Source organism: Giraffa tippelskirchi, chromosome 1 (assembly GCF_054371585.1).
Source record: "Giraffa tippelskirchi isolate mGirTip1 chromosome 1, T2T-mGirTip1v1.2.pri, whole genome shotgun sequence".
Classification (NCBI taxonomy): Eukaryota; Metazoa; Chordata; class Mammalia; order Artiodactyla; family Giraffidae; genus Giraffa; species Giraffa tippelskirchi.
Window position 1 is genome coordinate 61,473,073 of NC_137275.1, and position 23,693 is coordinate 61,496,765.

The 23,693-nt window shown below is 33.6% G+C and overlaps 1 protein-coding gene across 5 annotated transcripts in view; it reads right to left on the bottom strand.

Moving 5' to 3' along the window:
* Nucleotides 1-23,693, bottom strand: part of PCDH7 (protocadherin 7) — a 473,893-nt gene that overhangs the window by 218,778 nt on the left and 231,422 nt on the right. The gene's annotated exons all lie outside the window — the stretch shown is intronic.

Genomic DNA, 23,693 nt, shown 5'->3' on the forward strand with positions numbered 1-23,693 from the left:
GCTGCTACATGTAATGAGCTACCATCTTATTCTCACTTTTTTACTAGACAGGGTAGCTTAAGGCAGGACTAGGTAGGACTTTGATACGTGGGTATAGTGTTTTGTTTTTTCATTTTTCTTTTTTACAAGAGATTTAAGAAAAAAACTGCAGGATAAATAGTACCAAATGGGTATGTATATTTTTCCCCAACACACAGTAGGATTATTACCATTTACTTGTTTTGCCTCCATCTAACTGCCATACATCTAAATGCTCACAACACATCTTCCTTATTACATTCTCCTAAGGGTGTGTAGGTTTGATAGCAAAACAATTAACTTGTTATTGTAACAAAAAAGAATTAGATTTAGTAGAATCCCTATACACTGCGAGAGACCAAACTAATAAAAGTTGTAAAAAGGTTCATGTCTTAATTATATTTTTGTAGACATGGTTGAATCTGAACTATATGTAATTTTTTAAAGTAAATAGAGTTATATGAAAAGGAGTATAATGAAAAAAATTCATAAAACATTGATGAGAATACTAAACTCTGAATTTTAATAGTGATCAACTGGTTTAATGAATCAATAAAAGACAATACCACACCTGAAAAACACATACTGCTACACGTTTTGCTCTTGATATTTGTTTTCAGAGAAATCTTTGCCTTTGTATGTTTATATTGAAATACAAACTTCATATGAAAAATGACATTTTACATGATTTAGGGAAGCTTTTATACACCCTGGAGATAAGCTTATTAAAAATATGTATATTTTTGAAGAAAAGAAGAGGTCATCCACTGTGATGGGGTTATTAGTAATGGAGACATTTATGCACGTGTAGAGGCAGGGAGTATATGGGGAATTTCCGTACCATCCTCTCAGTGTTTTTGTGAACCTAAACTGTTTTTTAAAAAGCCTTAAGCATTGTAAAGTAAAAGATAGGAGAGAATTAATTTTTGGGGTGAAAAAAATGGTTTTGACCCTTCAGACCCATACATTTCTTAGTGTAATATCTATAGAAGGGCTGGGACATTCTTGAGTTTTTCTCTAAAGACAGGGATTTATGTGAATACCTGTTTGCATTTTTGCTTCTGAATGTGATTCTGACCATTAATCTAAATGTTTAGGAAAGCAGTTATCACAAAGATCTTTGAGGTTTGGAGTATGGTAATCCTTTTTGTCTTGCCTTAATCCTATTTAGACAGGATGTCTCAAAACTTTCCAGTTACTCAACTCTTTTGGTCTTTGACACACTGCTTACTATTAGGCATCATCTCTGTTTAAAATAACATATCCATCTAATACTTAGGTAATAGTATTAGTCAGCCCTTGAATTGAGAAATTTGGAAACTAATAGGTTATCAGAATAGATTAGCATCAAAGAATTCTGAAGGTACATGCACTATCTAAGCCTGTTGAATTAAAATAAATAAAGTCAAAGTAGTAAACTTAAATTTTATTTGATATGATTGAACATAATTTTCATAGCTTTGCTTTTTTTCTTATAAATTTTAATTTTGTATTTAATTTTAAAAATATTAATTGCCATCACACATATTTTAAAATTTAAGCTCCCCTCCAAAATTAAAAGCCACAGATTCCACTAATATCAAAGTAACAAAGCTATAATTAATTATTCTTACATTTAAATATTCCTGCTTGATTACTTGGGGGGTCAGCATTTTAACTTTGGAAGAATCAAGTGTGTGAATCTTCCAAGCTAGAAAATAAAAGTGGCCCACATATTCTTAATTTATGGCAAAAAACTTGAGTCTAGCATGAAACACAGCAGTTTTTGTACATGAATCCCTAATACCATGAAGATTTTATATACAGTAAGTTCTTCCTTTGATCTTAGGAAGGGTAGATTATCATGAGGTAATATATTTGGAAATTTGCACCACACTGTGAAAGATACAAAAATAACCAAAGGTGTACTTATGAGAAACTTTGGAAAATAAATATACACATACAAAACACAGATGAATGCTCACAGTACAACTTATCAAGAAGTAACAAGTAATATAAAATGATTTTATAAATATCTGAGTTTATAAATAACTAAAACAACTTATAATGGTAATCAAAAAGATTAAACAGAAATTTTTGAGTTATAAATTCATAGAGTGGAGAACAGAGCTTCATGGATTAAGGGAAATAAAAATGAAAGCTATTTTTTTCCTATTTAAGAGGTAGGAGCCAGGATAATAAAATCATTCCTGGCACTAACAGGGTATTTGTTAGGAATATGCTTATAGGCAATCTTATGAGCTAGATTTTTACCTGGCTAGAAAAGGGAAAATGTACAATATGATTCATGAAAGTAAAAAGTAGATAGAAAGATGATTTGTGATCTTACTGAGTAGAATTGGCAATCAAGAATTTGTAAAGAAAAAAAAAAAAAAGAATTTGTAAAGAGATTGCTTTTCCAAAAGGACAGGAATTCAGTCATGTAGATAAAATGAGAATATCATAGAGAATGCTATGGTTCAGCCCTCTGTGGTTCTGTTCTTAGAAAAATGTATGATAAAAGTAGAAATACGGATACTAACATACTGATACAGAGAACACAATGTCAAGCTGTAGGGCCCAAGAATAAGGCACAAAACTTGCTTCACATCCTCAAAAAAATATAATCATTATGTGGGGAACAAAAATAAGGTCAAATTTCTTAGTGTTTGGAAGCTAAAAGCAAAGAAATAAAGGGATGAACTTTGGAAAACGAGACACAGAGCTACTTCTTCACGACTGTGTCGGATATGGAAGAAAGGATAAAAGAAAGAAACAGTTTGTAGAAAAGGAAACTGACACAGCCTAATGCAACGTGCTAAGAAGGTTGGTTAGTGTTGGCAAGTCAGAAGTCAGTCAAACCAGACAGATTATATGGTGGGACCATATAATATGGCTGGGAACCAACACACCTTGATAAGTAGAAGAGACACATCAAACAACTTATAAAGTGAGAGCTTAATTAGGCAATGAGACTACTGTTCTCGCTTGATGACCTTAAACCTTCATCAAAACGTCACTTATCTGGTACAAGGACATATGAGAAAAGGCCATTATCATATGGCATAAACATTCCTGGTAACAGTATTGTTATCCTTATCCTATTTGTGAGGTCTATCTTAAAAATACATTTTCTCTAAGAGTTAGAAAATTGATATTTTAGCTCTGGTTGTGACCCTAAAATTTTCCCTGAGTCTCATATTCATGTGTGCTAAGTCACTTCCATGCTGCCTGATTCTTTGAGACCCCATGAACTGCAGCCTGAACAGGAACAGTCTACCATATTCCAATGAACAGTTCAATTTTCTCTCATTCTCCTTCTTGCTAAGAGTGGCTGGATAGTTATCAAAAGGAAATTTTATTCATCTTAATGCTGGGTGTGTCTGGGCTTCCCCCATGGCTCAGTGGTAAAGACTGTCAGCAATGCAGGAGATGTGGGTTTGATTGCTAGGTCCAGAAGATCCTCTGAAGAAGGAAATGGCACCCACTCCAATATTCTTTCCTGGGGAATCCCATGGACAGAGAATCCTGGCAGGCTACAGTCCGCGGAGTTGTCAAAGAGTAGAACATGACTTAGCAACTAACAACAATGGTGTTTCCAGGCAGGGCTGGAGCATGAGAGGTCAGCTTGGTTGTTGCTGCTAGCTCCTGCAGGGTGGAGTTAGCTGGTACCATGGTATATTTTTAAAATTTCTTAACTCAATAAAAACATAATTTTTTTGCCTTTTTTTCTCTTTAACTGAAAATGTTCATTACTTTTATTTAATGAAACACGACACACTACATCCTAACAATAAACTTGCATGATGACAATTAGAGTATTGCCATACAAATCTGTACCTGTAATCCATTTTTCTGACAATTTCACTAAAAGTTCAAGATTTTGTTGCACTGAAAACATTTTATAAATCTTCTAGCAAATCTATAATATTCCACTTAATTATTTTCAAATTCCTAATGTTTTACCAATCTGCTAAGAAGTTCTCGGTTTATAGCTACAATAGCATAACCCACTATGTCCTTCATACAAACTAACAAATCAGCTACCCTAGTACCTAAGATATCTATAATGTTCACTTAGAATTTTAATCAATGTATAATTCACTCAATATAATTAATATTCTAAATTTAGTTTTCCTTACAAAATATATTTTAATGAGGATTTTGCTCTTTTTTTTTCTTGACATAGAATTGTTTGAGTAAATTTATAAAACTATGGAAATCCTAAATTCTCATATACAACATTTTTAGTCTCTGCAACTAAAAGTTGTCATATCAATTTGATTATTTAGGTTTGTTCATCAAATATTTAAAGAGTGTTCAATCTGTGCTATACACTGCTTTAATCAGTAGTACTTAAACATTTGGGTTTCAGGACTCCTCTAGCCTCTTAAAAACTGTAAATGTCCCAAAAGTGCTTTTGTTTTTATGGGAGATACATCATTGGTAGTCAGTATATTCAAAACTAAAATTGACATCTTAAAAATTAATTGTAAATGCATTTGAAAATAGTCATAATAAGGTCATTTCTTTTCAAAATAAAATATTTTTTTATGAAAAGTGATTACCATACTTTATAAACCAAAAATAAGCTAGAAGAGTGACATTATGATATGTTCTAATATAGATTGTGATAGGAAAAGAGCAAAGCTGGATAGGGTCAGTATGGGCTCCACAGAAGAGGTGATACTTGAAGTAAACTTTAAAGAAAGACTTGATTGGCTGGATGGAAACATTGGTGAAAGAGGTTAAGACCATTCTGGTGAAAGAAGGGCATGGCTAAACAGAGCATGTTGTAATAGAAAGAACATGGATTTTTTTGTTTGTTTGTTTGACAAAGTTTCCTCAGACTCCATCTCAGCTATTTTGGCTGTATGGCTTTGAGTAAATCACCTAAGGTCTGTGAGCCTCTCTTTGCTCTCTTGTGAACCTACCTACAGATTAAGAATGTCATGAGAACTGAGATGAAATCTGTAAAATATTTTCACATGTGGCAGTTAACTGGAACTCAGTAATATAATGTGTTTTGTTGCATATTTAAGGACAGTGAATTGGTTATCATGTAGAGAGCGTAAAATACTATGAGATGTAGCGGGGAGAATGGAAGTTATAAACAAGAGTGAACAGGACAGCAGAAAAGAAGAGCTGGTGTGGAGGTTAAAGGTGGGTATGAGTGACTTAAAAAAAGACGGAAACACAGTAATATGAAATGAACTACCTTGGAAACGCCAATGAGAATCACTTCTCACACAGGCCTTAGCAAACCCATAGAAAATCTCGATTTCTACTTGGTGCCCTCCTATCGTTCCCCAGGAATTCATACAAGTGAACAAACTCGGGTTTTAGAAAAATGAATTACTCCAGTATCACCATAAATATAGAATGAATATGTACAAAATAAAATGGATGATAAAAAGCTTAAGACAAATTTAACCAACCACTTTGCCGCTTATAGAGGTTTAGTTGACCTGAATCTTCCATGTCTCTATGAAATTAGATTTCAATTAATCTTAGCAATGAATGAATGAGTGAATATATAAATAAAAGTATATTTTAAGTCATATGAATAATGTATGAAGAATCTGAACTCACAACTGTGATGTTCTCAACTTGGAACTGAAAATTAGGAGACTCATAAAGTCTGTGAATTGATTTCAACTTATCTAGAAAACACTTTTATTAAGAGTGTGGTAGATAGGTAATGTTATGACTTTTCCCCATGGTGGTTTGTACCATCCAGATGCTATCTTTGATCTTCAAGACTTCATTGATAGAATGTTAAAAACTATTTTCCCAACAACAAAATATTTTCTGCTGATGCACCATAGTTCTGACAATTATGGCACAAAAGAAAAAATATACCTAGTAGAAAAGCACAGCTTTAAAATGTAAAATAAACTCTTCATCAAGGTCCAGGTTTAGAATTTTATAAAACACAATAAATATCCTAGCTTATTGTACAGGCACTGGCTGTAGTAATACACCAGTGACAGGTAAGAACAATGTGAGTTTTAGATGAGAATGTTTGCAATATTCTATAAAGAGTTTCGGATTATTCTTTTTTTTACAAAGTATGTTTTATATCAGCCCATCATTTTGTCTGATTTCTTCACTACCACAATTAAACCCAGCCTAACTTATCAGAAGAGAAAGCAAAGAAAATAAAGCATTAAAGCCAAGGTAATAATGGTAATTATTGTTAGACCTTGGATCCAGAGAATATTAATTTATTCTTTAATTAATTCAGCAAATATTTACTGAGCATCTAGTCTATGTCAGGCACTGCCTTACTAGGCTGGATAAAAAGAACATAAAAACATAATCTCAATCCTCTGGTAGCACAAGTAGGTAGGATATTTTATAAATAAGTAAATACAACATTTTATTCCACTCAATGCACATACAAATAATTCTAAAAAGTATTTTCAGGAGAATTTTGTTGTAAAAAACATATACTGTAAAAATGAGGCCAAGCTCTTCACTTTATAACTTTTCACATTCTGACTTTGTAAATATGGATAGTAAAGCTCTATGTCCAAAAAGAAGGTGTCTAACTCCATGTAGCACTCATCATCCAGGACTTACAAATGACTGTACTAGTGGCTGAAATTAAATATACTTGATAAAATTTTACCTTCATTTTCAGGTCTCATGTGCATGTATGTGAAGGGAGGACATAAGCATAATCAACTTATGGCGATAACTTTGGGATAAAATATCCCTGTTCAACCATTCTCTCCCATAGCACTATTTGCATATAATTTCTTCATTGAAATTTCTCTTTGCTTTACATTTTTTTTCACTACCTCCCCACTCTTGGTATCAACTACTATATTCTAACTTTGGCAAGTCAAACAACAGTTGTCAATTCTGTGTGAATTTAGCCATATAAATGTAGTTACCTACTCACAATTGAAAAACTTTTTTTTTCTTGATCAAGAATGCTTCAGTCTTGAATAAGTTTAGCAGAAGCTACGCTAAGTCATTTTGAGTTTACCTAAATGAAAATGAAAACAAAATGGATGATTTCCTTTGTAAAGTTGAAATAACTCCATTCTGCACTGTTATTTATAATTTTAAACCTCAAGGAATGATTATTCATAGATCTGTGGAATGGAAGGAAAGTAAAACAGTCTGTTCACCCTATCCTTCATTTGGAATACTTTGCCCACTGTGCAGTTAATGTATTTTAATTTATTTTTAAAACACAAGTTGTTCTTTGACTATAAAACATCTCAGATGCTTAGTAAAACTTTTTTGTGAATTATTTTCTTCTCAGCATACTTGTGTACAACCTGAGAGGTAGCCAGCATGTTCTAAGCTGGAATTCAGTGGATACATGAGAACACCTTTTTTCAATACTGTCATTTAAATTATATGAACTTAACTGCCAACTTTGGGCAGTGCTATTCCCTCGAAGCATATATATTATTTCATTATGGATGTATTAATTCACAATGTTTTATTTCAAGCCTATAAAATATGGTATCTTCTTGAGAAATCTGACAGCTGATAAAACTGCATTAGAATGGTGCATGTGCACAAGTTTTCGTATGCCACAAAGTGGCTGATTTCTTCTTATTTGAGTCAGCTGTCTGAATTAGTTGCACAGCATTAAATTTAATAAACAGCATATGGACCTGATAATGTATGAGAAGAACCTGTTCTTTCTCTCCCCTGCCACATGTATGATCTTTTGTCTTTCAGTTAAGTGATACATTTCCTGGCTAAGTTTATTTTAAGAGTATTGTGTAAAACGAAACCAAATCTTTGAAATCTTTGTCTTAGTATACCTTCTCTAGATGTACATAATGCACAAAATATGTCACATACTTTTCCATTTATAGAAATAAAATCTTTAAAATTTTCATACTGTGTGCTTAAATTTCTCAAGTCTTTAAAATATTTAATTAATAGAAGTTCATTATAAGAAGAAAGTGAAATCACCGTTTTTTAAGTTAAAGTTTTTCTGACAAAATACACTGAATTTCTCAACAGAATTTCAGTCAAAAGCAGTTCAGCAAGTACGACGATAAAAAGTTTTCTGAAAGTTCAAGACAAAAGAAATATCTACTTTTTAAAATAATAGACCAAAAACTACTAGAGTTTAATTCCTGGGAGATGAAGAAGGAGTTTGAACATATTTTAATATGCTAAATGCAGATTCAGAGAACTGGTTATAATCCTGAGTCCCTCTTGCTTGCACACCAGAATTCTTCATTCTGGGGTAAACACTGGCATCAAACTCTAGGCATGTGCTTATCAACCCTGGTCTGATTTTCCTCTAACGTGAACTCAATTAAACTTTCTACTCTTTAAGGACCTTTCCATTTCTAGTCAGTAAAAGAAACAGGTAAGGAAATACGTCGAGAGTATATAGGTACATGGAAAGTTATAATCTGTGTAAGAGCAATAAGATACTATGTATCCTAAATTTTCCTATGTCAAATTTAGATTTGCAAAGCCAGGCCATGTATGATTACAAATGCTGAAGGCAAACCTTTATAGTGGTTCATTCTTTTGAGACTTCAAATTATAACACCATCCCTTTTTTGCAAGACATTACTAGAATATTCCCCAATGTGTATATTAGATTCCTTTATAGAGACAGTCATGTTCCTACAAGCCATAAATTTAATAAATCACCAGATATATAACTTTCATTCTCACATTTACATTACCAAGTATTTTATGGAGCAATTTTCTTAGTCATAGCAGTGAGACTGTTCAGTGATATAAATAAATAAATACTATTTCAGCAAAAACCCTTAACTCTAAAGGAATGGAATCTCACAAGAATACAATTCACTATTAAAGAGAATTCAGCTATCAGTAGGGTCTATTTTGGATTGCCTCTATGAAGGTTTATTACGAGTAGTATCAGAAGGACTTTATTATAGCAAGCATTGCAGAAGCCAAGGAGAGTTATGGCTGGGTTCCAGTGAAGAGAGAAAGAGTTTGAAAAGCCTAATACACCACAATACTGAAATTGTTATTATAAATAACTGGTACATTTACATCGGATTATCATATATTTTCAACAGAAACGTCAAATGCCAACTCTGTCAGTATCTGTCTCTGGGCGCAGAGCTTCTTGTTGAGACCTGTTGTGCGCTAACAGAGCCAGGCCTAAGTGCTCCCAAATGATTTTTATGCTTATATTATAAAACAAAATTCCTTGTAAGGAAAATTAAACTTTAAAGTGTAAAGAATATTTTGAAATGATGAAATATTTGAATGATCCAATGAAATTACTTTAAAGAAATATTTTAAAATACTCTAACTCTAAAATACTCTAACTTTGAAATACTTGAATATAGCTCTTTTAACTTAATCGGCACAATTCCCTAACCATATACTATAAAAACGCAAGTATACATCTTATTCTTGGTGGGAGGAAGGGGGAATTAGGAGTAGGGTGGGGAAGCAGGAGAAGGCACCAGAAAACTATAGCCTTAAGTTAAACTTAGAGTCTTTTGTTGGTTTCTACCTAAAGGATTATATTGAATTCCAAATTCTCAGGTTAAATAATGAGAGAAAATGTTCCAAATTGTAAAGGCACTCGCTCTACATGTTTTCTATTTGCAATTTAATAAACTTACTTCAATATAGGAGTATTGCTTATTTTTATAATAAAAGTCTTATATAGTAGGAGGCTGTCAAATTTGCAAATGATAAAACTATTGACTTTAATAGAACAGTTCCAAAATAGAGTCTTTCTGGAGGCATAGTTTATTACTCAAATTATTTCCAAGAAGTGCTTTAGGCTTCTTAGCCCAGCCCATCAAGGATGGTGTGTCACGCATGTGTGTGTGTGTGTGTGCGTGTGTGTGCGCGCGTCTGTTTCCTTGGTGAGCAATGCTGAGTCTTCTTAAAATTTGCTCATAAATTTCAGAATGAGTTTCCAAAAATTACAGTAACTAAGTCAAATTCTCCACACGTTGTGCCACCAAATAAAATATCTGTCCTCAAAATTGTTTAGGAAGGCGTATCAGGTATACAAGTAGATAGCTCATAAAGTCCAATCAATAAAGACACTAGCTAAATGAAGTGCAAAAAATATTATAATGGATCCTTTTGCTCTTTGGAATCAATGGCAGTAACCTTTGTTTAGAAAGAATGTGTGTCTGAGCAATAATATGTACCAACGTTTCTCAAGCTGCTAAAACGAAGAGCTCAGAGGCAGGCATCTCTCCATTTAGCTATATTACATTTTCTGTACTTTTCTTCCCTATTTAGGCAAGAGAACTGCCTTAACCACTTCAGAAATGCCCTACCATCATCCCAGGAACGGACAAGGCAATGGCACTCCACTCCAGTACTCTTGCCTGGAAAATCCCATGGACAGAGGAGCCTGGTAGGCTGCAGTCCATGGGGTCGCTAAGAGTCATACATGACTGAGCGACTTCACTTTCACTTTTCACTTTCATGCATTGGAGAAGGAAATGGCAACCCACTCCAGTGTTCTTGCCTGGAGAATCCCAGCAACGGGGGAGCCTGGTGGGCTGCCGTCTATGGGGTCGCACAGAGTCGGACACGACTGAAGCGACTTAGCAGCAGCAGCAGCAGCAGCAGCATCCCGGAAAAGGAAATGAAGGCCTTAGCACTGATGCTAAAATATATATAATAGATACAAATGAGCAGCAGGGGCAGATGGGGGCTTTCAGTTACTTTATGACTAGGTCAATTATTAGCAAACTAAACATGCCAGCTTCTCAGTGAAAACAGATTATTTTCACTTAATCTCACACTGAAATATGCATTATCTTTTCTGCATGTTCCTAAATACATGAAGTGATTCCATATGTCAAATAAAAAAGCAATATTCTTTTTCAATATGAAAACCAAATTACAACTGCTTAAATGCTAGCACCAATTGAGTTATCAATCTATATTTGTAAGGCATGTCTTCTCCTGACTACTAAAAAAAATTAATAAACTATACTACTGGAAAATAAAGGACTTGAAAAATCTTTTGTACAGATGATATATATGTCGTTTTACTTATTTATAACAGTGGTTTTGAAATTATTTTTCAATTTATTTTAATTTGCTACTGTATCTAAGGAAGCTTCTTATTCTTAAGTACCTTTGAGCAAATTCAATCATTTAGATCAGCTGATAGGCATAATCAAAATAAATATCCCTAGAGAGGCAGGGGTTTAGGTTGCAGTTAAAAATATGTGTGCCCCAGTCCTGAAATAGCTATTTTCTAATTCAATTATGTACTATAAAGATTCTATTATTTAACAGAGTCTGCTGCTGCTGCTGCTGCTGCTAAGTCGCTTCAGTCGTGTCTGACTCTGTGCAACCCCATAGATGGCAGCCCACCAGGCTCCTCTGTCCCTGGGATTCTCCAGGCAAGAATACTGGAGTGGGCTGCTATTTCCTTCTCCAATGCATGAAAGTGAAAAGTGAAAGTGAAGTCACTCAGTCATGTCCTACTCTTGGAGACCCCATGGACTGTAGCCTACCAGGCTCCTCCGTCCATGGGATTTTCCAGGCAAGAGTACTGGAGTGGGCTGCCATTGCCTTCTCCATTAATACAGTCTAATAGTTCTGGAAGTAGTGATATAGGTATATAAGTGTTTATCCTATATTTACCCTACAAAGAAGAATATTTGAAAGAAAATTTCTCTAAGAGTTTACAAATTTAGCTTGCTTTTTGCTTATTTTGAAAATTCCAACATTACTGAGACAACATTAAAGTATTAAATAAAAGATACTTTAAGTATCTTTTTAACGCTTGTTTTATTGAATGGTGTGCATAATTAAAAAGTTAATTGCTCTGTTCCCACAATCTTTGGGAGTCAAGGGACCAACTCCAGAAGCAGGCTGTGAGCGGTGTACTTTCTTATACACACACATTATTCTACTCAGTGAATTACCTTTCCTACCTAGGCAGAAGGATCCAATGAAGACAAGTGTGTGTGTGTGTGTGTGTGTGTGTGTGTGTGTGTGTGTGTGTGTATAGAATGAACTACCAACGAAATATAGGCATAAAGAATATAACTATCTAGTTTACTCAGTGAGTAAAGCACCTGGTGTTAATTCTCACCCTATTTTGGGCATACTGTATTTCTTTAAGTAACTCATTATATTGAATCTATTATCTCACTATTTTGAAGGGAAAAATGTATTAACATCTAAATTTTTGTGATATGAACATGACTATTTCACTTATGATCCTAGGTATCAACATTTATGTCAAGCCACAATATAGAGTAGTTCTTGAAGATGGCATAAAATACTACTTTTATGCACTGTGTTTACATAATTACAAAAATATAGTTTTTTATAATGCATGTAAATACAAAGGGGAATCCCCTTAATGTCCCTGAAAAGTAGGTAGTGCATGAATTATTGGTTGCTTCAGATGAGAGAAGATCAGTGATTTGGTCAAAACTGCATAATACAGTAATGCTGCTAAGTAGCTTCAGTCGTCTCCGACTCTGTGCGACCCCATAGATGGCAGCCCACCAGGCTCCGCCGTCCCTGGGATTCTACAGGCAAGAACACTGGAGTGGGCTGCCATTTCCTTCTCCAGTGCATGAAAGAGAAAAGTGAAAGTGAAGTCGCTCAGTCGTGTCCGACTCTTCTCGACCCCATGGACTGCAGCCCACCAGGCTCCTCCGTCCATGGGATTTTCCAGGCAAGAGTACTGGAGTGGGGTGCCAGTTCCTTCTCCAAATACAGTAATGCTTATATCATATATGTATAAAGTGAAAACTAAATTTTTCCTTCTTAAATATGTTTTAAAATAGAAATAATTTTAATGGCAACAAAAGGTTTTCCTGAGCTTTGAATGTAGTAATACAAGTATAGTCTTTGGGACTAATAGTAACAAAGCAAGAATAATAAATGATAACAGTTACTATATATTGAACACCTAGTATTATCAGGTATTAACCATAATTTTACATCTCATTTATAAAATGCATATATTACTTTCCTCAGGATGATTCTGTAAAACAAATGAATATAGAGAACCCTCAGGTTATCACTAATATACTGCAAAAGCATTCATTTATTATTTCAACTTTTCCTCACCCTTATTATCATTTATTTTTAGATACTTAATAAAGATACGATTTCATCATTCTTTTTGATGGATAGATTGTCCTCTTTATGTTATATTTGCTCTTTTCTGGTGCTTCTCTCTTTGTGTGTGTAAGTGTGATAGGGAGTGAATGAATCTATAATTCATTTGTCTCTGACATTAGACATACTTTGTGATAACTTGGCCCCTTTAAAAATCCCTTCAGCCCTTTATGTTTGAATTGTATTGTAACTGGGGTGTTTCATACTGTGATCTGAAAATTATCTCCAAAAACCCATAAAGTTGATTTCTACATTTATAAATGTATTTGGTTTGATTAGCAGTTTAAAATGAGATGTGAATGAGTGTTATGAATTGCTACCTAATTGGCAGAGTCTATCTACATTCTGTGACTGGCAATCATTTTTACAAGGCTTTTCTCACTGCCATGAATTTTTGAGAATTGACTGTAATCTCAGTCTTTTAGGAACCACTTTGCTACTGGGCACTGAATGATCTTTAATAATTATTTGATGACTTCTCTGTGAGTTACTGGTTTCTGTTATTTACTTCTCCTTAACAGTAAATCCAGGAAAATATATGCAGGTCTCTTAAAGACAGAAGCCATGTAGCCACAGAAAATAAATGTGAAACTATTAATATGCTTTCTCGGTCTATGACTTTTACAGAATTTTATTTGTTATAAACACTGGTATTTGTTCACAGTGAATCGAGAGACACGTGTTCCTAGCCTTGGAAACAAATAAGGAATTAAAGAGGGGCCAGGAAGCCACTTGGCTTAATGGCAAAATACCAGTGAGGCCAGTGAACACTTTTGTAAGCAAGAAAACAATCATATATTTAATAAATATAAACATTATGGATCTGATTTAATTTGGGGAAAAAAAGAACTATAGGACTAGAAATAAATTTAAGGTATTTTTAAAAAAATCAACATAGTGAAGCAGTAATCTGATAGAATTTTATTAAATGCTAACTGCCTATACATATGTTTATGTATATCTGCACAATAACTCTTTAAGATAGGGCCGTAATTATTATAATTGTTGTTTCCATTTTATAAGGGAGTGAAATATTATGTGAATTGATTTCAATTCTGTTCTTGAAAATGTGATGGAGGTTGAACTAGGACCTAGACTTCTGGCAACAATTCCTTGCAAATGTACCTATTGTACTGTATACCACAACACAGCAGAATTAAGTTTAAAAAGGACATTTTAAAACAAAAATTTATAGAACAGATGCTTCCAAAAAGCATCCCCCAAAGAATACAGAAACTTGATAGTCTGAAATGACTCAAATAATGCCATTTGGTAGAGAAAATGAATTACTTGATCTTCAAAAATGTCACAGGTAAGGTATTAGTAGGGAGAAAGTGTGCCTGCGATAGTGTGGTTAGGAGAGGAAAAGGAGTAAGGCTATTAGAAGGATAAAATAAAGAGAAATATTAAAATCTCAGAGTCAGTCTGTGGGATAGTCCTCTAATCCTCCTTCAGAAATGAAATGACTGTCAGAGGAGCTCAGAACTTTTCATTAGGGTAAAGAAGAGTAATGCATTTTCCCTGCTATTTTCAAAAACTTAAAACATGAAGACCAGAGGCTAAGTAATCAAGTCAGAAGTCTTGTACTTTGTGCCCTGAAATAAAATGTGGTTACTTGAGAAAAACGCACATGGGAACCTCTAAACCCGTAGACAATTGATAGAACTAATTTAATAGCTACTTGATTCTGGGGACATAGATAATACTCAGACATGGGCTGCAAAGAAAAAGCATATGGGTTTGATTTCATAAAAGAGGAAAAAACAGTCTGGGGCTGAGATAAGAAAGAATTAGATTTTAGATCTTCATTATTCTAGGAAAAAAGAGATGAACCAATGTTGTCCAGGAAACTAGAAGTGCCTCTTAAAATTGAATTCTTAAAGGCTGAAACTTATCACACTGAATAAAGGGTAGTAAGCTTAAGAGGAAAAGAAAAAAACTCTGATAACACATGGTTCTATGTGAACATGTTGCTTTCTATCACTTGCTCAAAGACGTTGCATGATTAACATTGCCTTGACCAAAGTGCAGGGATAGAAAAAGGATTGAGCCCTAAATTCAATTTTCTCAAATACTCATATAATTGAAAATTGAGTTTGTTTTAGGGGAGAATTATCTGAGAAATTGTGACTATATAAGTAATGATTTCAAAAATTACATATCAGTCTGTGAGATGTTTCTGACACAGTTTGTTGAGAGTCAGGTATTACTTAAAGAGAACAGCAGGTAACTCTGCCCAGTATCCATCAATGAAATTGACGGATAATTAATTGAATGCTTAGATAATGCAAAGATATCTTACAGAATGGATCAGAAGCAAGGAGGGAAGCAAAGTGTGGCCATTTAATAGCCTATAGCTGATATTGAGAAAATCATTTGCATATTTTAAATAGAATTTTCCCCTAAGAAATAACCCTAAAGAGAAAACAAACAAACAAACAAAAACAACAACAAAAACAACTACAAGTTGTACAAAACAACTACGGAATTGTAGTTAGTGCTTTGTATTCTAAAAGAGCTCCTGAATCTAGGGCACCAGAGCAATTTTTTTCTCAGAAGAAGATCTCAGTCAACCGCAGACATGTTACAACACACCTTATCTGCCTCATTGGGTCTAGATGAAAAAGTTCCTCTTCTGATTCCATCCTCACCAGGCAATCTTTTAAGGGGTACACCGATTTTCCTTGGGTCACCTTAGAGATAAAGAATATTGTCTTGGAGATGAAGTGGGGCCATTCCAGTTTCTTCAATGGGATATTTTCCTGTTCAAAATTTAATAAACTAATACGCCAGTTTGACATTGATATCTTGTAATAATGTTTGGAATTTGCCTTGGCTCTGTTCAATTCTGCACACTGATAAAACTGATATTTGGATCTAGAAAATATCTTCCAGTTGCCACCTAGAGACCACTCAGTCACCAGACAGGTAGTCTTCCCTTGACACACACTACACTTTCATACATTCTATTCAATGCTCCAGGACAATGGGGAGCACATATGCCAGGCCCCCAAATGCACACTTCTAGAGGTTTTTGATGAGCTAAATAAACGTATGCATGATTAAATAGATGCTGAATTTTTATTGGGAAATTATTATGCAGCAATTGCTTAGATTTTCTTGGGCTGGAAGACTAGTTTTATTAACATAGTCCCTATGTATAATTCCTACTAAGCAATGACGAACACAGAGAAGGGAGAATACATTTATGTGACATTGATAGTTGTTCTTTTTAGACAAAAAACAACATCAAAAGTGACATCTGCCTAGCAAATCATTGTCAGCAAGTCTTCGCACATAATACATTTGAAGGCAGTTCTTCCCTTACATGGTGAACTAGCTGTGGTAAGCATTTTGACATGGAATTTCTGTGACTGGAACTGAACAATTCTTTACTATACAATTTGAATTTATTTCTTGTGCAAATTCTATTTCATTATTTTCTGTTTTGAAGCTTATCGATTTGTGTAAGGCAACTAACAACTGATAGCACTATTACAGTATCAGGAATTCTATAATCACAAAATAAAAATGTTTGACAATGACTAAAAATGTTTGATATCAATTATTGGATCTCACCAAAAATGCAATTACATATTACTTTAATTTCAAGCCAGTGAGATGGACAAATGGTGACCTAGTATAAAATAAAGCATAAAAGTTACATGAGAGGCCAAAATTCACTTAAAAGCATAATTATTATATCTCAAAGAAAGATAACAAAAGCTATTATTACAGAAATTTCAGACTCTGTTGTACTTTCGGAAAATTTTGTAGAAACAGCAACAAAAATTATGAACATAGTATAAATTATAAGTTGGTTAGAAATTTATTAAGATTGATCTAGAGGGATGCAACCATGCCCCTGTCTCTGACAAAGACTTTATAATGGACTTGCTGATGTGGGGGAAATAATTGTCGAATGTGCTCTTACAGGGCATCTCCTGGTCTTTGGCTTTCTCAGTTGTCGCACTGCTGTTGAATCTCTATCAGCAACACTGGGCTCCAAGTCCATATAACAAAATTCAACAAAGTTTTTAAACATCTATGTGTAGGATTCTAGATGTACAACCCTAATTCTAAATTTCTCCTGAGCTTGCTGTGCTTTGTTTGGTTTTACGTTTTTTATTTTAAAATATCCTCAGTTACCTTCACTGAAACTTATTTCTCTATTATTCTCTTATATTTCAGTATTTTTTCAGATTCTGTGTTGGGTATGATTTCTTTTATCTGGTGTCAATCACTTGATGGTCACATCTATTCCCCAAGTTTCATAATCATCAGGGTGCCAATGACTCTTAAAGTTGTATTTCTGCTATTTATTTCTACTCCCAAGTTTCTGGTGTACATATTCAATAGGCTGCTAGATATTATTTGAATTTTTCAAAGCTATCTTAAATCCAACATGTCTTAATCAAGCTTGTCCTCCTGGAAAGGTGCTATTCCTTCCATTTTTCCCAACTTGGGAAAGAGCATCCCTGTTTTCCCACAATCTCAGGATATATTCACTTACTATTCCCTATAACCTTACTCATATTTCCATTTATCAAATTCCTACTCACCCATCCTTTAAAGCTTGGCTAAAGTTTTTCATATCCTCCTCTAATTCTGGTAACATTTAGTCCTTTCATCTAGAGCTTCTCATGACTTTATTTTTAAAAATCTAATTCTGTACATACCATTCTCCATCTCAATATTTGACACTTAGAAGGCAAAGAGAATGTCTCATTCACCTTTGGATCCTTCATGGGAATTTGCGTAGAGTAAATGTTCAAGAAATAATTATTGAACTTGAATTCTCATAATATTCTGAATTCCCTGTTCATTATATAAAATTTCAGCTATGGCTGTGATGACCTTTTACGCAAAAGCTGGGTTGGTGAAATGCAACTTCATACTGAATAGAAACAATGTGCATAATTCAGCATAGGGCGCTATGGCTCTCGGGAATGCAACCTCAGAGAAGCACACCAGTCAAGATTTTATGTGGGTCCACCAAGGACCTCATCAATGGAAATGCTGAGCATTTCAGAGCAGAAATAAAGTCACAGAAGATATATTTCTCAATGAAAATGAATGAGTAGATGATTTTCAAACAATAGGACACTGTTCTATTTTTTTATTACCAAAACATTTTTTTGCACTCATTGCAGATTTGTTTTAAATATACTATATCAAAACTTAGTTTCTCTTGTGATTATCACATTTTAGCAGCTATCTGTTTTAAAGGACTTAAATTTAAATGTGCATGTATTTCTTTTTTTTTTTTCACTTTGTAATGAACTTATTCTTTCTGGATCAGTGATCAGAAGGCATAAAAAATAATGAGATTGATATCAAAAAATACACATCTGCATAAATTAAGTAAAATTTAATCAGAAACAAAATTTTAAAACAAGGCAGCCTATTATCTATATTTCAGATAGAAAGTGAATGTGACATAAAGACAAATGCCAAAAACTTAACTGGAACCTGGAGATAGCAATTACACAAACAATAGGCAACCACAACTCAAGGAATGAATTGGGTTTTCAAAAAAATAAACGTAATCTAATCAGTCTACTCTAATGTAATCATTTGATTTGAGTAATACAATTTGTTTTCTGAAAAAAAATCACAAGAACTTCAAACGATTATTTACAGGATCTTATTAAGTTTGAAAAGCCTTATTTAAAGCACACATATTTTTAGTAACTGTCCACATTTATGAGCGAGGAGAGAAAAGAGTCATAAGAGTAATTTGTTCTGTAGATGAGATCTAGATTTACCATATGCTAATAATTTCTATCAATGATAAATTCTGGATTTTTGGAACTAATTATGAAGGATTTAACTTCATGTAGTTTGACTTGAAACTTCCAGGCCAATAAAGTATTTATTTTTAAATTATGTAGAAGACAGGTAGGTAAAAAGAGAGGATACAATGCAAATAACTTCTGGCCTTCTTCCAATCCAAGATATTATTTATAAAATGTAAAAATTTCAGTAAGTGCATTTGTAATTGTTTCATCTGAATAATTTTCTACTCCATTCTCTGTGCTGCGTACCACTCTGAGTTTCTCTGAGCTTTCTCCTTTTCACATGATAGTGAAGCTACTGAAATCAGGGTTATATATCTCCAATCTAAAGATGCCCGCCACGAAAACAGAGATTCTTTCTTATTCACTTCTACTTCCTCAGAAAGTCTTGGCCATGTTTTATTTTTTATACATGTTTGTTGGATCAAAATGAATAACCACAGCTTTGTCACTATATAATTAACCCATTAAACAAGAGACAAGGAGGATACTCTGTTTTGCTTTACTTAAGAAGAGAATGCTTTCTTACCAAAAAAAAGAACCAAAAACTGCAATAGAAGTAACAATAGTGACTTCTTTAACCTAAAAGAGGAATATGAGATGAAACAAAGTCTCAATAAGTGGACTGACCTTGGAGGTTGAAAGCTAGCTACACTTTAAGAGCAAGGTTCCAGAGTACCTTTAATCACACAGAGGATGCTTAAAGTATCATCCCATTTCAGCAACATCAAGTATTTTATACATAACTCAAGGGAAAAAAATCATAGGAAAAACAGAAATATACACAATATATATAAAAAAGACGAATACAAGAAATATGGGGTTATAGCCTAACTTAATAAGGAACTAAACACAGAATTCATTATCTAACAAGTGTGCTGAAATTCAGATAAGCAAATGCTTTGAAAGTCTGGAGGTAACAAGCCCACTAACTGACCTCCAAAGTCACTTTGAGATTTGATGAGAGCTCATTCTCTCCTCAAATGTCATAAAGGTTCAGCAGAGTGATCCAGTTTTAAAAGACAAAATTAGAATAACAAGGGTAATATAGCCACACATTTTATCAGTGTTAATTATTAATACTGAGATTAAAAAGAAAGGGCTGAAGTTCGGTAAGCATACTAATTGGACACTTTTCAGTTCATTCTCTCTGTCAATTTGAATATTTTACAGCAGTTCAAAAGGAAGTATATACCTGCAGAATAATGCATTCAACTGGAAAACTGGTTGTTTTACATTTCAAAATGTAAAAACATTAAAAAAGAGATTAGAGAATACAGGGAGATAATGACTTCTCACCTTGATTGACAGAGAGCACAAAAAATTGGATTGATTTGATACCAAAGGATAGACTTTTTCTTTCCCCTCTTTTAAGATCCTTGATATGTTTAAATGTTACTGCTCCTGGGTGTCATCCCTTGGTATCCCACAAAAATTAGAAATTAACTGGGAAGTATTAAAGGTGAGACTATCATTCTTACCAGTCATTTCAGAATGCTATCTTTGTGAGACTAAGTATTTTTGATGCTTTCATGATTAACCTTTGTGTCATGTCAAATCTACCTAAAGTTAATAATAATCATAAGTATTTATTGTTACTATTTAAATAATAGTACTAAATAGTCCTATCACTAATATAGTAAGATTATTGGTAGTCATTATTTATTTATACATTATTCAGTGTTACTATCTCATTTAGTGTCTTAAACTATCCTATGATTTATTATCAGAAAAAGTGGGGCTATCAGATGTCAGAAAATTACAGTTAGTAAAAGGGGAAATCAGGATTTAAACTGATGTTAATTAGACTAATACTTTGGCCATCTGATGTGAAGATCTGACTCATTGGAAAAGACCCTGATGCTAGGAAAGATTGAGGTCAGGAGGAAAAGAGGGTGACAGAGGATGAGATGGTTAGATGGCATCATCAACTCAATGAACATGAGTTTGAGCAAACCCCCAGAGACAGTGAAGGACAGGGAAGTCTGGCATGCTGCAGTCCACAAGGTTGCAAAGAATCAGGCACAACTGAGTGATTGAACAACAACAAATAGATCAATGTCATTTAACTAACATTTTTAATGTTAATTGTCCCTAGATTTCAAGCCTGTTTTATTCTGTCTACCACATTACATATGTAATGTAGGACATTGTCTATAGGACAATGTCTTCTTTAGATTCTTTTAGATTGTGTTGCTCATTACTGGAAAGCTAGAAAGCTGCTGCAGCATACATCTTGATTGGTTGAGACTGCATAGAGATAATCCTTTTATCACTTTCCCTAATCACTATGAAGAAGGAAGAGTAAATAGGACCCTCCAGAAGTGAAAGGTGTGTGGACTTGGGGATACTTGGGAGGTACAGAATTTTACAGATAGCTAGAAATGTAAAAAATACAGACATTGGTAACTAGACAGAGTGAAATGCTAACCCAAGAAAATGAATCCTTTCCAAGGTATATTAGTCTCTTTCCCCCCGCCACACACACAAACTGCAGGGCATTTGTTTTGTGGTATTATGAATATGTTATTAACAAGAATATGAGTGTTTTGGGGAGACTGGAAGAGACAGAGGTGTTAATTCAATCTAAATGAAAACAGCAAAAATCAACAATTTCTAGAGGACAGTATCTTACAGATGAGTGCTGAAAATTGGGTAGGTAAAAGAAAAGTAGAAAGTAAAGAGTCCTTTATCTCACACAAGGGTATGAGTTTAGTGTCTATTCTAGTTGCCCTTGGTCATAAAAAAAACAGTGCTTCATTCCCAAATGACATTTCAAATATACTGTCATTTACTTCTGAAATCAATGTGAAAAGTCCATGGCAGATACAGAAAAGGTTCACAGTGAAATGCACTATGCTTCAACCCTCAAGAGCAATGTGTTCTAAACACTAAAGCGTATGGAGTGAGGAGAATGAATAGAACAATTATGCCTAACTTATACATAGATTATAAAAAGTATGAAGTGGGAAATTAAAAAAAAAATAATATATTAAAAACCAAAATTATCTTTAAATATTTGAGAAAATCAAGAGGCATAAAATTAATTAGGCAGTTAGAATGGGCAAATTTCTGACCATTTAACTTTTAAAAATCTGCCTTATGGATCAACAGCTATTTTGTTACTTTGATTTATTTCTATGTTATACTATCTGAAAGTTTAACTAGAGGAAACACATACTGTTTTGTTCCTTTTGTTCACTCTTACTCTGACTGAAGTTTACACTGTCAGGTAAGAAAGTAAATGTGCTTATTCTATTATGAAATCACTTAGTCATAATTAATGGTTTTGAAGGTACTGTACCCAGAGCCAGATCAGACCTATAAATGCCTCTTGGAGAGTACAGTTTGGGGAGACTTCAAAATTGTCTCCCATATTGCATACTGTTGGACCAACTTTTTATCTACCTGGCCAGAAATCATGCCATTTGACCCTTTTCATTTATTTGATTTATGTAATACATTCATTATCTACTACAATGCACACGTGTTATATGGGTTGTGAGGAAGGCCCTAGAATTACTTCTGATTGGCCCATATTATACTACATATTATCAAATTCACTCACCATCCCACTAAGAGATCCAAAGTTCTCTTTCTGTTCAGGAGAATAAAATATACAAGAAAAGTTGGATGTAAGAAAAGAACTGCAGTTTATTGGATCTGTGTACGGTTTTACAGTTAATTTAGCTATTTGCTGTATAGATGATAGAAACAGATCCTAAAGAAGTAAATGACCTACCCAATCCTAAATGGAAATTATGACTAGAGGTTAAGTTGGGTGTTTTCCATATTTGAGTTGTTAAACTCATCATGTGATCACATGATACACAGTTAAACTAGCCTTGAAAACATGATTCAGGAAGACTTTTGAAAGAATGAATAGACCATGGCACAAAGGAAGGGGTCAAAATAAATACAATAAGCCCCATTCTAAGAGAAAGTCTGAAGACTACTACTAATTAAGAGAAGAGCAAACCTTTGCATAATCAATGGTTACCTTGAATGTGATCGTGCTTCTAGGCCTAATATCTGGTTTTCACTTGACTTATTAAATTATTTTATCAATAAAGTTCTTCACCGTTACTTAACTTCCTACCATGGATTCCATATTTTAAAATATGTAATTCTACTAAGCCTATTTTAATGAAATAACAACTAATTTCTCTAATCTTATCAAAGGTGGAAATAATCATAATAATATTAATTAAGTTAAAGAAAAATATGTTAATGATATTTTTCATTAATGAATGCATAATTCATGATGGTTTTCTTAAAAATACTTTTATGTATAACTTTCATGATTCCTTTCCAGAAACTCATGAGATATAAGTACCCCAGGTTTGAAATTATCAAAATGGTGGGTTTTATTTTAATGAATAAATTCTGGTTTCAAGAAATTATGTTTATTTTCACACTGTATTATTTTACCTAAGCTAATAAGAAAATAAAGCTTATCATCATTTGGCACTAATGTGGTTTGGAATATAGTGTAAGGCTTGTTAAAAAGAGAACTAACCCATAAGCCCTTAATAAAATTTTGTTATGCTAAAGTATAGAAGGCAGAGATAAAAGCTTTTGTAAAACATGAATGCATTTCACTATCCATGTAGAGAAATTTCCCTGTATTTTGGTTATTTCCGTACTACAGCATCTGTGATTAATTTTATCATTAGCTGTACCAATTTATACCCAGTTTCCATCATCACACTGGAATATTATAAAGTTACTGTACTGGAAATTATCTCCTAAACTTTACAATGAAAGTTAATCCAAGGAATTAGTTATAACAGCATT